The sequence below is a fragment of the Mustela nivalis genome (genome assembly GCF_964662115.1).
Source record: "Mustela nivalis genome assembly, chromosome: 8".
Taxonomy (NCBI): domain Eukaryota; kingdom Metazoa; phylum Chordata; class Mammalia; order Carnivora; family Mustelidae; genus Mustela; species Mustela nivalis.
The window spans coordinates 52,681,420-52,695,371 of NC_139027.1; the positions used below are offsets into that span (position 1 = coordinate 52,681,420).

Genomic DNA, 13,952 nt, shown 5'->3' on the forward strand with positions numbered 1-13,952 from the left:
TCATCTTAGCAGCTTGCTAGCTTAGAGGAGTAATACGCCGCTCAGAACCTAAATATGTGACTCCAGGAACCACCCACCTAAATGAAGGTCTGTAGGGCTGCCACATGGCTCTCTCAAGGTACCAGATGTCATCAGCCCTGTGGCCTTCTGGGCCCAGCAATTCCCAGTCATCAAAGTTCATCCTTTCACTGATTCCTGTTCCATCCCGTCTGCCAATAATCTATGGCTTCCCTCCAGCCTACATTTGCACGTACATGTACACACACCACACACACTCCAGCCCCCTCATAAGTAGGTGGCCCCTAGCTCTGGCCACCTACAGAATGTAACCTGTACGTGTCATATAAAAGGCATTGTCTGGTTTTCCCTGTCAGGGCCCAGAACTTGCCCTCTGCTATAATAACCCAGGGAAACCCACTGTATCTGCTGAAGGTGAGAGAATGGGCAGGGACTGCCCTGCTCCAAAGCTTTGAATGACCTGGACCCTCTCAAGTATGTGTCACATATAACACAGAAAAGTCAACCACAGAGAAAAACCTTACCCCTTAACCTATTTCTCTCTGGCGTGCGTGCTCTCTCTTTTTTTAAAATCTAAATTCTGATTTCCTAGTTTTCTTCCTTTCGATTTTGTGATATTTTCTGATACTCGTTATTGGATGCTTCTGTTTGTTAAATAAGCTCTACACGCAACTTCGAGAGTTCTATGCCCCACCAGCTGAGCCAACCAGGCCCCACTTCCATGTTTTTATTTTTAACCCTTCCTTACAGACCTTCCTCCCTGACTGCCCTCCCACCATCCTGCTCTCCAAGCTTCCTCGACATCTTTCTACCACCCTTCAGGGGCCTCACCAAGGGAGCAAGATGCCTTGTTTTACAATAGCGCTTTAACATGCATAGGCATCACCCAGGGATCTAGTTAGAATGCATATTCCAATGCAGAAGTTCTAGGGTGGGGGTCCAAGATTCTGCATTTGTATCATCAAGCTGGATGTAGAAAGTACAGGACTGCGGAGATGCGGCTGGACTCCAGACTGCACTTTGAGAACAAGACCCAATACCTGACTTGGTACTGTGACTCCCACCGTTCACTTCCACCAATCGGAGAGGGCCTTGCCGGAAGTCGATGACACCTAGCGTCAGTGGTGGCTGCTAGAGCACTAGCGAACATTGCACCTAAGTACTTCAAGGCGGCGTGTTACTGTGCGCTGCTTCATGGCACGCTCCCACGAAGTTGCTCCAACGCCTGGAACCACTAGCCAGCCTCCTCTGAACTGGTTCCAACTAGCGTCAGAGAAGTATAAAGTCTGTCCGTAACCACACACATTCCCCGCGCGGGTTTTTCCTTCCTTCTCTCCAGCCCCACTTTTTCATTGTTCCTAAGCCCTGGGCTCAAACCCCGACTCTACCACTCGCTATTAACTGTGTTAACTTGGGCAAGTTATTCAGCCCTATAGTCCGGTGTCCTCATCTGCATAGTAGCTATTACCCTTTCACCTATTGTTTGCACTTCTCTCTTCTTCTACCGCCCCCCCCAACAGCCTCGAGGCTCCAACGGTGCTTGTTTAATGTAGCAGAAAGGCTGCAAGTAAATATGAAGGGGTGTGTGTGATGCTGGTATTCATTTTGTTCATATCCTTTCCCTTTTTCTTCCCCAAATTTTGATAAGTTCGGAAAAGATAAGGTTATACCCTTAAAAGAATGGGCATAAAAATGACTCCGCACTCCACAGAAAGGTGGAAGAGAAAAAAGAAAGACGCCCCGTGGCCGCGGGCGGGGGCTTGTCACGCGGCGGCCACCCGTTGCCCCCTCCCCCGCGAGATGACGTCAGTCACGTTCTTCTCCCGCCCGCGCCGCCGCTTCCGGCCGGTTTGGCAGCTCTTTCTTCCACCAGGCGGCGCCGCAGCACGTTCTGTTGACGACGCCTTCTGCGCAGCCTCGCTGGCGGCCGGGACACGTCACCACCTTCGCGTCCTTTCTGGAGAGCGCGGGAAGGCGAGTGTGCTGGAGGGTGGTGACGACACTGGGGTTCCCCGCGTGGCTCTCGGAGGCGGGGCCGGGGACGTGGCGGGCGGCGGAGGGAGAGGGGAAGGAGGTGGCGCCGCGCGCCGGCTGACCGCGCCCCGCCCGCCTCGTGACCCACTGTGAGGCCGGGCGGCTGAAAAAGGTGCTGACGAGGCGGTCTAAACCGGGGAAGCGGCCCCGGGCCCAGCGCGGGGCCCTTAGGAGGTCGTTCTTGGGCACGGGTCGCTCTCAGACGTGCTGCGGGAGTCCCGGGCGCCTCTAGGCCCGCCTTTGGGCCGGGCACCAACTTTCTGGCACCCACGTAGGGGCGGGTCCGAGCCCGCGCTGCGACCGGCGCGTTCTCCCGGCAGCGGCGTGGACTCGGGCACGTGGGGCCGGGCCGCACCCCGGCTGCAGACCGCGCGGCTCCCTCCCAGTCCGTCCTCCTCCCCCGCCTCCGAGTGTTGGCCGGCCCTCCCCCTTGATGGTCCTCCCTTCGGGGGAGAGAGGAAGAACGTGCGTCCTGCGCGGGAGGCGAGGGTTTGAATCCCGACCCCCCGCCTATTGTTTTCCCTGAGCGAGTCATTCAGTTACCTTCGAATGTCGGTTCGGTTTTGTCCTTCGTAAGATACATATCGTACCATCCACTTAACAGATCTACTCAACAAGGGAAGATGATCAATCAAAATATAAAAATTAATTTCCACTTTTTGCCACGGGTCTGGCATTAGTCGCTGGGTGCCCTTAAGAGACGGTGTAGTTCCGTGTACCGGTTTTTAAGAGACAGGGCTTCCGTTTTCTATGCGCTCCACAACCTGCGCAGTGGCTTTGGAAGGAAAGAGGGCAAAGGGCTCATCCATGACCTAATAAGTTGAACCTGGGGTCTAATCAGAATTTGGGGAGGAGTGGTTTCTAGAATTTTCCCTGAGTGCCAAGCCCCTGTGAAACTACTTAATGAGGAACCACAGGATTTCCTGCTGGGAGCCCTGTCTACAGGGTGCACCCTGTCTTGGGGCACCCTTCAGTTGTCTTTCTCTTGTTGCTGTGCCTTCTCAGGATCCTTCATCTCATATTACATTGCTGTGGCCAAGTCATTTTTCTTGGAATGGCCTGATCCCTGAGGACATGCGAGCCTCCCATAGCTTATAGGAGGCTGGTTTAACTGAGTAAACAGAATGCAACATTATCTCCTGGAAGGAGGAAAACTGATGTGTCCCAAAATGCTTATTTAGCATGTGTCACAGACCCTGCTAGGTTTTTCGCACAAGTTACCATCTCATTTGATTTCTACACCCTGTCCTGTGAGCCAGGTGGAATTATCATCCCTTTGCATAGAAGAGGAAACTGTGGTTCAGCAGGTTAAATAACATGCCTCACAGCAAGGATGTGGTAGAGCCAGTGTGCTTGGAGACCATACTAAGGTTTGGTTGCATGGTTCTAGCAAGAAAGAGGCAGTGCCTAGTCAGCCTTTCTCTAGGGTATGTTATGCTCAGGACCATCCTATAGGGTATGTGTGAAGGCATATTACACTGAAGGCTTCACCTCCATATCCCCACTCTGGCCATGCTTGCCATTTGTATCAAAGCAAAACCAGACTAAGTGACAGATAAAGGGCAGCATTTGTGGCTCCAAAAGACAGAAAAGGGGTAGCCTCCCTCAACTTTGCCTTAGTCATGGATGTGTTAATGGAAGGACTCCTGTATATTAGACTTGGGCCTTTTTTTAGCAGGAGCTAAACCTGGCAGGAGCCACCTCTCCTTGCACCTGCTGCTTTTACAAACCATTGCTCATTTGCCAGTCAGCAACAGAAAAGGCAGAAAGGTGGCTGCCTGTGTAATTTGGATCCCATGTACCTCAGGGGGGATGGCTGTGTTCTCTGTATTATGTTGTGAGAATGGCAGCCTGTGCCCACCACTGAGGTGGTATGTGGAACTGCAGGAGACAAGAGAAAGGCAACAAAGGCAAAAATCCCCTCTCCATTTTCATTTTTTAAAATCTTGAACTTGACTAGTGCAAAAGATAGAGAAATTACAGGGATAAGGTAAGGTAATAAAGAGTGGGTCCTTAAAACTCAGGACTTGGGGGGCGCCTGGGTGTCTCAGAGGGTTAAGCCTTTGCCTTCAGCTCAAGTCGTGGTCCCAGGGTCCTGGGATCAAGCCCCGCATCGGGCTCTCTGCTTAGTAAGGAGCCTGCTTCTCCTTCTCTCAGCCTGCTACTCTGCCTATTTGTTTTTGTTTTTTTTTTCCTAAGATTTTTATTTATTTATTTGATAGACAGAGAGAAATCACAAGTAGGCAGAGAGGCAGGCAGAGAGAGAGGGGGAAGCAGGCTCCCTGCTGAGCAGAGAGGCCGATGTATGGCTCGATCCCAGGACCCTGAGATCATGACCTGAGCCGAAGGCAGAGGCCTAAACCACTGAGCCACCCAGGCGCCCCTACTCTGCCTATTTGTGATCTATCTCTCTGTCAAATAAATAAATAAAATCTTTAAAAAACAACAACAACAACAACTCAGGACTTGGTAAGGAAATATTCCTTGGTTTTGAGCAAGGCAGGTAGCTTCTGCTCACGAGAGCACATGGGCCTACGTGACCCAGGGCTACTTTGCCTAATACGGCCTGCACACCTAAGTGACAGGAAATGTTTGCCTTTAGCCCAGTAAAATCACATGTAATGGATGATTAGCTAACCAGGAAAGGAAACCCTGAAGTTGTAAATTTATTGCCTGAAAGTTTGAGGATACCCCGAACACTGATAGATGACTGAGAGCAATCTCAGGAAGGAAAGTGGTTGTAATTTAAGTCTAATCGATTGAGTTCTAAAGCATTTTGGAGACCTGAACACAAGGGATTTGGCCATCCTGGGAAGCATAGAAGTAAGCCCCAGCACGGGAGAATAGCAGGGTGGGTCTTGACTAAGGGCAGGTGAGCTCCATGATTTCCTTGGTCAGACTGCTCTTGTAGCAGGGAAGAGAGGCCTTGCCCTAAAGGAGAGATGTGACTTCAGATTAGCTATTTTTGTTCTAAGTCCTACACTTTTTAAAAAGATTTTATTTATTTATATGAGAAAGAGAGAACACAAGCAGGGGAAGGGGCAGAGGCAGAGGGAGAAGCAGATTGCCTGCTGAGCAGGGGCTCAATCTCAGGACTCTGGGATCATGACCTGAGCCAAAGGTGGATGTTTAGCCAACTGAGCCACCCAGGTGCCCTGTAAGTTCCACATTTACTAAGCAATCTTAAGACCATGAGGAAAAGATCAGCCAGTCAGGTAAATGAAAGCATTCCAATCCTTTAGAATGTCTGCTTTTCTTTGTGTGAATCTGTATATTGATTAGCATTTGATTTATATGGCCTTGGGTTCTGTGTGAACTTAGTTAATAGGTGCTTGAGAGATGGGTCCCCTTGCAGTAGGCTAGCTTAGAGGTATAAGGCTCAGATCTGGGTTCTTGTTTTAATTCAGCAAGGTGAGTACTGACTGCCTCACAGGGACCTGTGGAAAAAGGGTAGGAGGTGGGAAGCAAGGACAGGAAGCCAGCTTTGCCAAGGAAACACTACCCTTTGTCTTAATTGTTGACCTTCCTATTGCAGTCACATCCAGGCACATTATCAGCACAAGGCAGAAAGTGCTAAACTGTAGTTGAGTGATACAAGCATTGAGTGCTGTGGATTTGGAGGAAGGTGAGATTACTGTGGAAGGTTAAAGGATGATGCCCTAAGAAGGTGGGTAAGACTTGCCAAATGGATGTGAGTTCAGCAGATGGAGATATCAGAGATGGAGAAGAAGTATCTGCTGCCACTTTAGTGAAATTCCCCTCCAGGGTTCATGTAAAATATGCAGTCATCTGATCCCTTAGCTGTTAAGCCAAAGGAAAAAACCTTGTGGCCAGAGAGGGGGTAGTAAGTTCCAGAGAAAATGAAGTAAAGATCACCTGCTCATTCAACAATTTCTTCACTCAACATTTACTGAGTACCATGTGCCGGGCACTAAGCTGGGTCCTGTGGATACGGAAATGAGCAAAGCCAGAAGCTCTACCTTCAGAAAGTTAATAGTCCAGTGAGGAAAGAGACAGAAAGACTTTGAAAGGAAGGAAGGAAGGAGGAAGGGAGGAAGAATGGTGTAGTATGTCGGATGTGCTATGGAGAAAATTAAAACAAGGGGTGGGAGAATAGGAGGATATGCTGAGGTGTTTGCCTCCCAATTTAAGTGAATTATTTGCAAGTTAATATAAGGTACAAGGACATACAGTCTTTGATCATTTTCTGTGAGTTGGAAGCTGACCAGGTTGTGACCCGGGGATAGAGTTTGTCTGTGAATATGACTCATTGCCTGGGAAGAAATAAGTCAAGATCTCTGAGTGGAACATTTTCTTCTGAAAGCCAGAAAAGCCAGGTGTGATGACAGAGGAAAATGGAATTGTACCCTAGACCCATAAATATAAACACTTTGCTTCTAAGACAAGTGTTGGCCTGGTGAACGGTAATAGAGCTAAGCAGGGAAGAGGAAGGAGCCAAAGAAGCACCTTCTCCACTACTTTTCCTGCCCAGGGTGTGGGGAGGAGAGGAAGTCAGGCCTGGAGATGGGTGGCCACATGGCTGGGGAATATGCTGAGACCCTGTGTTTCCTGAGTAGGTCCCCCATTCACAGGTTTAGGCATGAGGGAGAGTGAACCCTGTCCACCTTGTGCTCCGCAGCACTGTTTTTCTGAACCAAGAACTTCGGAACTATTGAGTTCGTCATACAGCTCAGTGCCAGAGGTGAAATTGGAACACAAAAATTTTGGCATTCTGAAGACAGAATGGTAGAAGGAAGTAGAAGTTTGTGGTTGAGGAAGGAAGGATCAAATGTGGGACAGTATGAGTACTAGTGTGAATAGGTGGTACCCACCGGAACAAGGCGGAGAGATGCACAGCGGGCCCTCAGAAGTCTGTGCCAACCTGCAAGACGTCAGAGGCTGTGGTCACCTACGTTCTCTTTGAAGCTGGGGAAACAGAGGAGGAGGTGAGGTTGGTAGCTAAACAAGGCTCAGTAATTTACATTCCTGGTTTCACCTACCACTTTATGTGGTGAGGCTTGTACCCCATGTCCAAGGCCATTTAAGACAGGGCCCTGTCTGCTCAGAATCTGTGCATGAGGGCTTCCCCAGGCCAGACTCCTTGAATCAGTTCATGTCTCCATAGTCCCAAGCTCTTCTTCCCTGGGAAATAAAATAAAACAAAACAAAGCAAACTGTCTCTCAGATTTTCATACCTGCTTTTGTGTTCTCCTTGCAAGCTGACAGATTTCTGAGAGCCTCAGGGACACAATCTGGCAGTTTCGCATCTGTCGGTTATCCTCTATTTTTCAGTTACAAAACTGTGTTTCAAGCCAGGATGTCCTGACAGGAAACCTGAGTAATAAAATGCTCCTTCTTCCTGCTGATGTGTTCTGTGTGGATATGTAGAAGCCACAATGGTATAGTAGCTTCTTGCTGCTTTTTATAGTCTGTGCTGTTCATTATCCCTTAACCTGGTTGGGCTTTTCCTCGGAGAATAGGCCGATGCAGAATGAATCTCGTGGTACCACTCCTGGGGATACTGCACATGTGTAATAAGGAGTGGGCATGTAGTCCATGGGGCTTTCTGCTTCACGTTCCTAGCAAATTTAACAATGCTTGATGGCAGTGTTCGGGCCCAGCAGTCAGCACCCAGCACCCTCCAGGAATATATGGTATGGTTCTAGACACCTGAATCCCTACCAGGCTTGGCCTTGCTGAGAATGACTTGCTTTTAGACTCCCATTTGATTTAAGCAGAACCTTTCATTGAACACATCTGGCATACATACATCTCACATTTCCTGCACATTAGCAAAAGAATTCTAGCTAATGAAAGCTGGAAGCTGAAAGCTATGGCACTGTTATGACTAAATTAACACCCTGAAAGGTTAGTGAATTTTACGTGGATTACGTTGCCTACAGCTTGACCTCTGGCTGTGATCTTTGCAATATAAAAGCTATTTCCCCAAAATTTTAACAAGGGGAGAGGTAGGAGAAAGCCATTCCTATAAGTCTTATTTCTGACACACACAGCTAACCACAAAAATGTCCACAATGCAGTGATATAATTGATACCTTGCAAATGGATTTAAAGAACCTAACTAATGAGTCCAGACACATTTATGAGCTGACAGTGTCCTAATAGGGTTATTAGAGATGTGACAGGAGCTGGGTCTCATGTTTGTTTCTGTCCCCAGCACAGGGCCTCTGATAGCCATGGATACATATTAGGTGTCGATGAACAGTCATGGAATTACTAAATGGAAATTTACTGGAGCTCTCTGCACTGTTAGACTCCACACACAAATAGACCTGCCCTGTGGGATCCTTAACAAGAGCAGATAGTTTATGGGAGCTGTCACTCGAGTTGATTGGCGAGACAAAGTGAAACCAAGGGAGTGTGTTTTTAAACCAAATATATTTACTCTGCTAAATTTTACAACTGGAATGTTCTACTTTGGGTGGGGAGTTGTACAAAATGACCTCTAATTTGAGGTTTGTAGGTTTAGGAAAATGCAGATTTTTTTTAAGGCTCTGAGATGAACCCAGCAGGGCGGGCTGGCAGGAAGTCAGACTGCGGTCCTTGCCTGTGAGCATGACACAGGCCAAAGGAGAAAAGGAAAATAAGGCCGCCAGAGCTACTAAAGCATTTTACAAAGTTTTGCCGAGCTTTCCAGGTTTTTCTGGAAAAAGGAAGAAAAGAAAGAGGAAAGGGCAAGAAGAGGATTGGTTAACAGCTGGCTTCAGAAATGCTGACAAGTGGTTTTGCCTACTGGTTTTATTTTTCTAAGTCGGGGATAAGGAAACAGTGTGGTTGGCCTGGCTCTGCTTGCTGGCAAGGCAGTCTCCCCTGGGCTTTGTGCTGATGCTGTTGTTAGAGCCACTGGAGGAGTCCAGAGGCTGCCCTGCGTGTCTCATTGAGAAGGAGATGCAGACTGCCCTCTAAGGATGTCTGAGGGGTGTGGGACTATAAAAAAGATAGGAGCTTTGTTTTATTTTATTTTATTTTGCTTTTAAAATGTTTATATGTGGCTACTTTTTGAATAGGTTATACATCTACATGACTCAAAACTAAGAAAATATAAAAAGGTATAGAACGAAAAGTCTCTGTTCTGTTCCTGTGCCCCATCTGCCCGTTTCCCCCACCTCAAATGGATAGCTGTGTATTTAGGTTTTTGTTTATCCCTCTAGTGTTTTTATGTATATGCAAGCTAGAACAAAGATACACGCCTCTTTATTCCATTTTAACTTTAATGGTACCATGTTACACACATCTTCTGCACCTTGTTGGGGTCGCCCCACTTGACACTATTTTTTTTTTTTTTTTTTAAGATTTTATGTATTTATTTGAAAGAGAGACAGTGAGAGAGGGAACACAGGCAGGGGGAGTGGGAGAAGGAGAAGCAGGCCAGGGAGCCTGATGCAGGGCTGATCCTGAGATCATGACCTGACCTAAAGGCAGACACTTAACCAAGAGAACCACCCAGGCACCCCAATGCTGCCTTTTTGAAACATTTCCTTATCAGTAATACAGAGAGCATTGTGGTTTTTATTTTTACGGCTATAGACTTTTACAGTATATGGTTGTGCTGTAATTTAGCTGGTTACCAATGAGGGATACTTAGGTTATTTCAAATTGCAAATAAAGGTATGGACTTTAAAGACAGATGTTCTTTTAAATCCCAGTCCTGATGTTAAGTAGATGATTGACTTTGGGCCTCATTGCCTCATCTGTAAAGTGGGAATTATTTTAGATTTTTATTACCTGTCCCATACATTGCTGTGAAAGATTAAATAATATAATACACAATGAAACTTAAGAGATAGTACCTGCTCTGTAAAAACAATATAACTTGCAACAGGGCATACTAGAACATACTCTTTTTTTTTTTTTTAAGATTTTATTTACTTATTTGACAGACTGCGCAAGCAGGGAGGAAGGGCAGAAGAAGGGGGAGAAGCAGGCTCTCCATGGAACAGGGAGCCTGAAGTGGGGCTCGAACTCAGGACCCAGGTGCCCCTAGAACATATTCTTGAAAAAGAAGATACATTGATTGCTCCTCCTGAAATAGAGCAATCATATACATTTAAGTACATTTTTTAAAGAATCACTGCATATTTGTTTTAAAAAGTCCAGATAAGTAAAAGAAAAATGTAAATTGCTTATAATCTTATCACTCAAAAAAATTACTGCTAACTTTTGAGTTGTGTCTTTCTAGTTATTTCTCTAATCAAAAGTACACATAACAGGGGTGCCTGGGTGGCTCAGTGGGTTAAGCCGCTGCCTTCGGCTCAGGTCATGATCTCACGGTCCTGGAATCGAGTTCTGCATCGAGCTCTCTGCTCAGCAGGGAGCCTGCTTCCCTCTCTCTCTCTGCCTGCCTCTCCGACTACTTGTGATTTCTCTCTGTCAAATAAATAAATAAAATCTTTAAAAAAAAAAAAAAGTACACATAACAAATTTTTTTTTTAAGATTTTATTTATTTATTTGACAGAAATCACAAGTAGATGGAGAGGCAGGCAGAGAGAGAGAGAGAGGGAAGCAGGCTCCCTGCTGAGCAGAGAGCCCGATGTGGGCCTCGATCCCAGGACCCTGGGATCATGACCTGAGCCGAAGGCAGCGGCTTAACCCACTGAGCCACCCAGGCGCCCACACATAACAATTTCTCAGTGGAATGGTACTATACGTGCTATTTTGTAATCTGTCTTATTTAGTTAACAGTGTATTACAATCATCTCTCCATATCATAAAATATTTTTCTCATTGTTTTAAATGACTGTATAGCATTTTAACTTATGGATATAGAGTAATTTATTAACAATTCTCTTTGGGTAGACATTTTCATACATAACTATTTAAACTTTTTGAAATTAATTTTGATATATAATATAAGGTCAGTAATCTAAATTTCCTTTTTACAAATGGTTAGCCTAACTTTCTTTTTTTTAAAGATTTTATTTGTTTATTTATTAGAGTGTGCTCAGAAGAGGGGTGGCGAAGCAGAGAGAGAAGTAGACTCCCCGCTGATCAAGGAGCCTGATGTGGGACTTGGCAGGACCCTGGATATCGTGACCTGAGCCGGAGGCAGATGTTCAACCAACTGAGCCCCCCAGGTGCCCTAGCCTAACTTTCTGTATTGAATAATCCATCTTTACCCTAACAATTCAAATTACTATTTTATTTTTATTTATTTTTAAAGATTTTATTCATTTATTTGAGAGAGAGAGCATGAGCTGGAGGAGAGGCAGAAGGAGAGGAAGAAGCAGGGACCCTCTCCCTGTGGGGCTTAATCCCAGGACTCTGGGATCATGACCTGAGTGAAGGTGGATGCTTACTGAACTATCCAGGCATCCCTTGAATTGCTATTTTAATCATATTCTAAATCTTTATAAATGTATAGATAGATTTGATTTTAGATTTTATTTTGTGAACTGCCTTCTTTATGCTTATATAGCAATCACAATTTGATTAAAATACATTTAAGTTTCTAGGGGCGCCTGGGTGGCTCAGTGGGTTAAAGCCTCTGCCTTCGGCTCAGGTCATGATCCCGAGGGTCAAGCCCCACATTGGGCTTTCTGCTCAGCAGGGAGCCTGCTTCCTCCTCTCCTTCTGCCTGCCTCTCTGCCTACTTGTGATCTCTGTCTATCAAATAAATAAATAAAATCTTTAAAATACATTTAAGTTTCTAGTGGTACAAGTACTTTACAGTTCTGTTTTTCAAGAATGTTATGGCCTGGGCGCCTGGGTGGCTCAGTGGTTAAGCCGCTGCCTTCGGCTCAGGTCATGATCTCAGGGTCCTGGGATCGAGTCCCGCATCGGGCTCTCTGCTCGGCAGGGAGCCTGCTTCCCTCTCTCTCTCTCTCTGCCTGCCTCTCCATCTACTTGTGATTTCTCTCTGTCAAATAAATAAATAAATAAAATCTTAAAAAAAAAAAAAAAAAGAATGTTATGGCCTTTTTTTTTTGGTCTTGGCCATTCCTTCCCTCCCGGCCCCCTTACAAACTCTACCCTCTCTTGTCTTGGCCATTCTTATGTTGTTTTTCTTTCATAATTTTAGAGTAACTTTGTCAAATTCCTTTTTCTTTTTTTAAGATTTTATTTATTTGTTTGGCAGAGAGAGAGACAGCGAGAGAGGGAACACAAACAAGGGGAGTGGGAGAGAGAGAAGTAGGTTTCCCACTGATCAGGGAGCCCAGTGTGGGGCTTGATCCTAGAACCCTGGGTTATGACCTGAGCTGAAGGCAGATGCTTAACTGAGCCAAAGAAAAAGAGGTTTTTCTATCACTTGCTTTTTATTCTATATTTGAAATTAGATCAGTGCTTAAAAAAGCAAGTAATTCATTGTTTCCTGCTTTATTTTGCCCTCTCTACTGCCCTGATACTTCTGAACTTAGACCCAAGCAAGAGAGGTCCCTACTCTGGAACCCTTACAGGGCTCCACATGTCACAAACACATGAAATAATACTTCTCAGCCGGTATCAATTTTCTATTTCTGCTGTAACCATAAGTTTAGTGGCTTAAAAGAACACCAATGTATTATCTTATAGTTCGGGAGATCAGAAGTCCTAAAATCAAAGTGTCAACAGGTTTGCATTCCTCCTGGAAGCTCTAGGGGAAAAATCTGCTTCCTTGCCTTTTCTAGCTTCTAGATGCCATTGTATTCCTTAGCTTGTGGCCCTATCCTCCATCTTCAAATGATCTTCCAATCACTTTCTTTTCCTTTCTCCAACCTTCTTATCTTCCTTCTAGGACCCTTGTAATTACATTGGGCCCACGCAGATAGTCTCCCATTTAAAGATCCTTAATCCCCCCTGCTAAGTCACTTCTGCCATAAAAGGTAACATATTCATGGGTCTTGGGGATTAGGATATGGCCATCTGTGGGGGCTATTTTCAGCATGCGATAGCAGAGATATAACAAATTCTTGCCAAATAAAGTATGGCTTCCCAGTAGTGCAGAACATCAGCCTTCTTTGTATTTACTTTGTGGTTACAGAGGTACTCATGGATTAGCAAATATTCACAGGTTTGCACATAACAGCTGAGGAAATGGCTTTTTCAATATTAAAAGACTCCTATTGTTCTTAAATTTATATATCTGCAGCATGCATGCTTTTTTGTAAATTAGATATATATTGAATCCCAGAATTATAAATTGTTCTGGTTTTATAGAAATAGATCATATTTAAACTTTTAAAAAACTAAACAAAATTTTGGATTTGTTTAAATGTTTTATAATTCAGCTATCAAAAAAAATTAAATCTTGCCATTTGCAAGACATGGATGGAACTAGAGGGTATTATGCTAAGCAAAATAAGTCAATCAGAGAAAGACAATTATATAATCTCACTCATATGTGGAATTTAAGATACAAACCAGAAGATGATAGGGGAAGAGAGGAAAAAATAAAACAATGAAATCAGAGAGAGAGAGACAAACCATAAAACATAGGGCTGGATCCCAGCACCCTGGGATCATGACCTAAGCGGAAGGCAGAGGCTTTAACCCACTGAGCCACCCAGGCCCCTCCCCCATAAGACACTCTTAATCATGGAAACAAACTGAGGGTTGCTGAGGGATGAGTGGGGGTGGATGGGGTAACTGGGTAATGGACATTAAGGAGGGCACATGATGTAATGAGCACTAGGTGTTATATAGGATGGATGAGTCACTTACCTCTACCTGTGAAACTGATAATACATGTTAATTAATTGAACTTAAATTTTTAAAAAATTGTAAAAAGGAAAAAAATAAATATTTTCTATTCATTAATTATGAATTCTATTTTGCCTTTTAATTTTAGTAGATATTTTATTTATTTTTACTTTTTTAAAGTAATCTTTATGCCTGACGGGGGGGGGGGTTCAAACCCACAACCGTGAGAATGGAGTGACATGCTTTTTAGTATATACTTTTA

At 45.0% G+C, this 13,952-nt stretch overlaps 1 long non-coding RNA gene across 1 annotated transcript; it reads right to left on the reverse strand.

Annotated features, from left to right (window-relative positions):
• Positions 1-4,774: 4,774 nt before the first annotated feature.
• Positions 4,775-7,351, reverse strand: LOC309871247. The gene is made up of 3 exons (XR_014315147.1): positions 7,248-7,351; positions 6,885-6,978; positions 4,775-4,983 (listed from the first exon to the last, which is right to left on the reverse strand). It is a non-coding gene; the product is annotated as an uncharacterized lncRNA (long non-coding RNA).
• Positions 7,352-13,952: the final 6,601 nt, after the last annotated feature.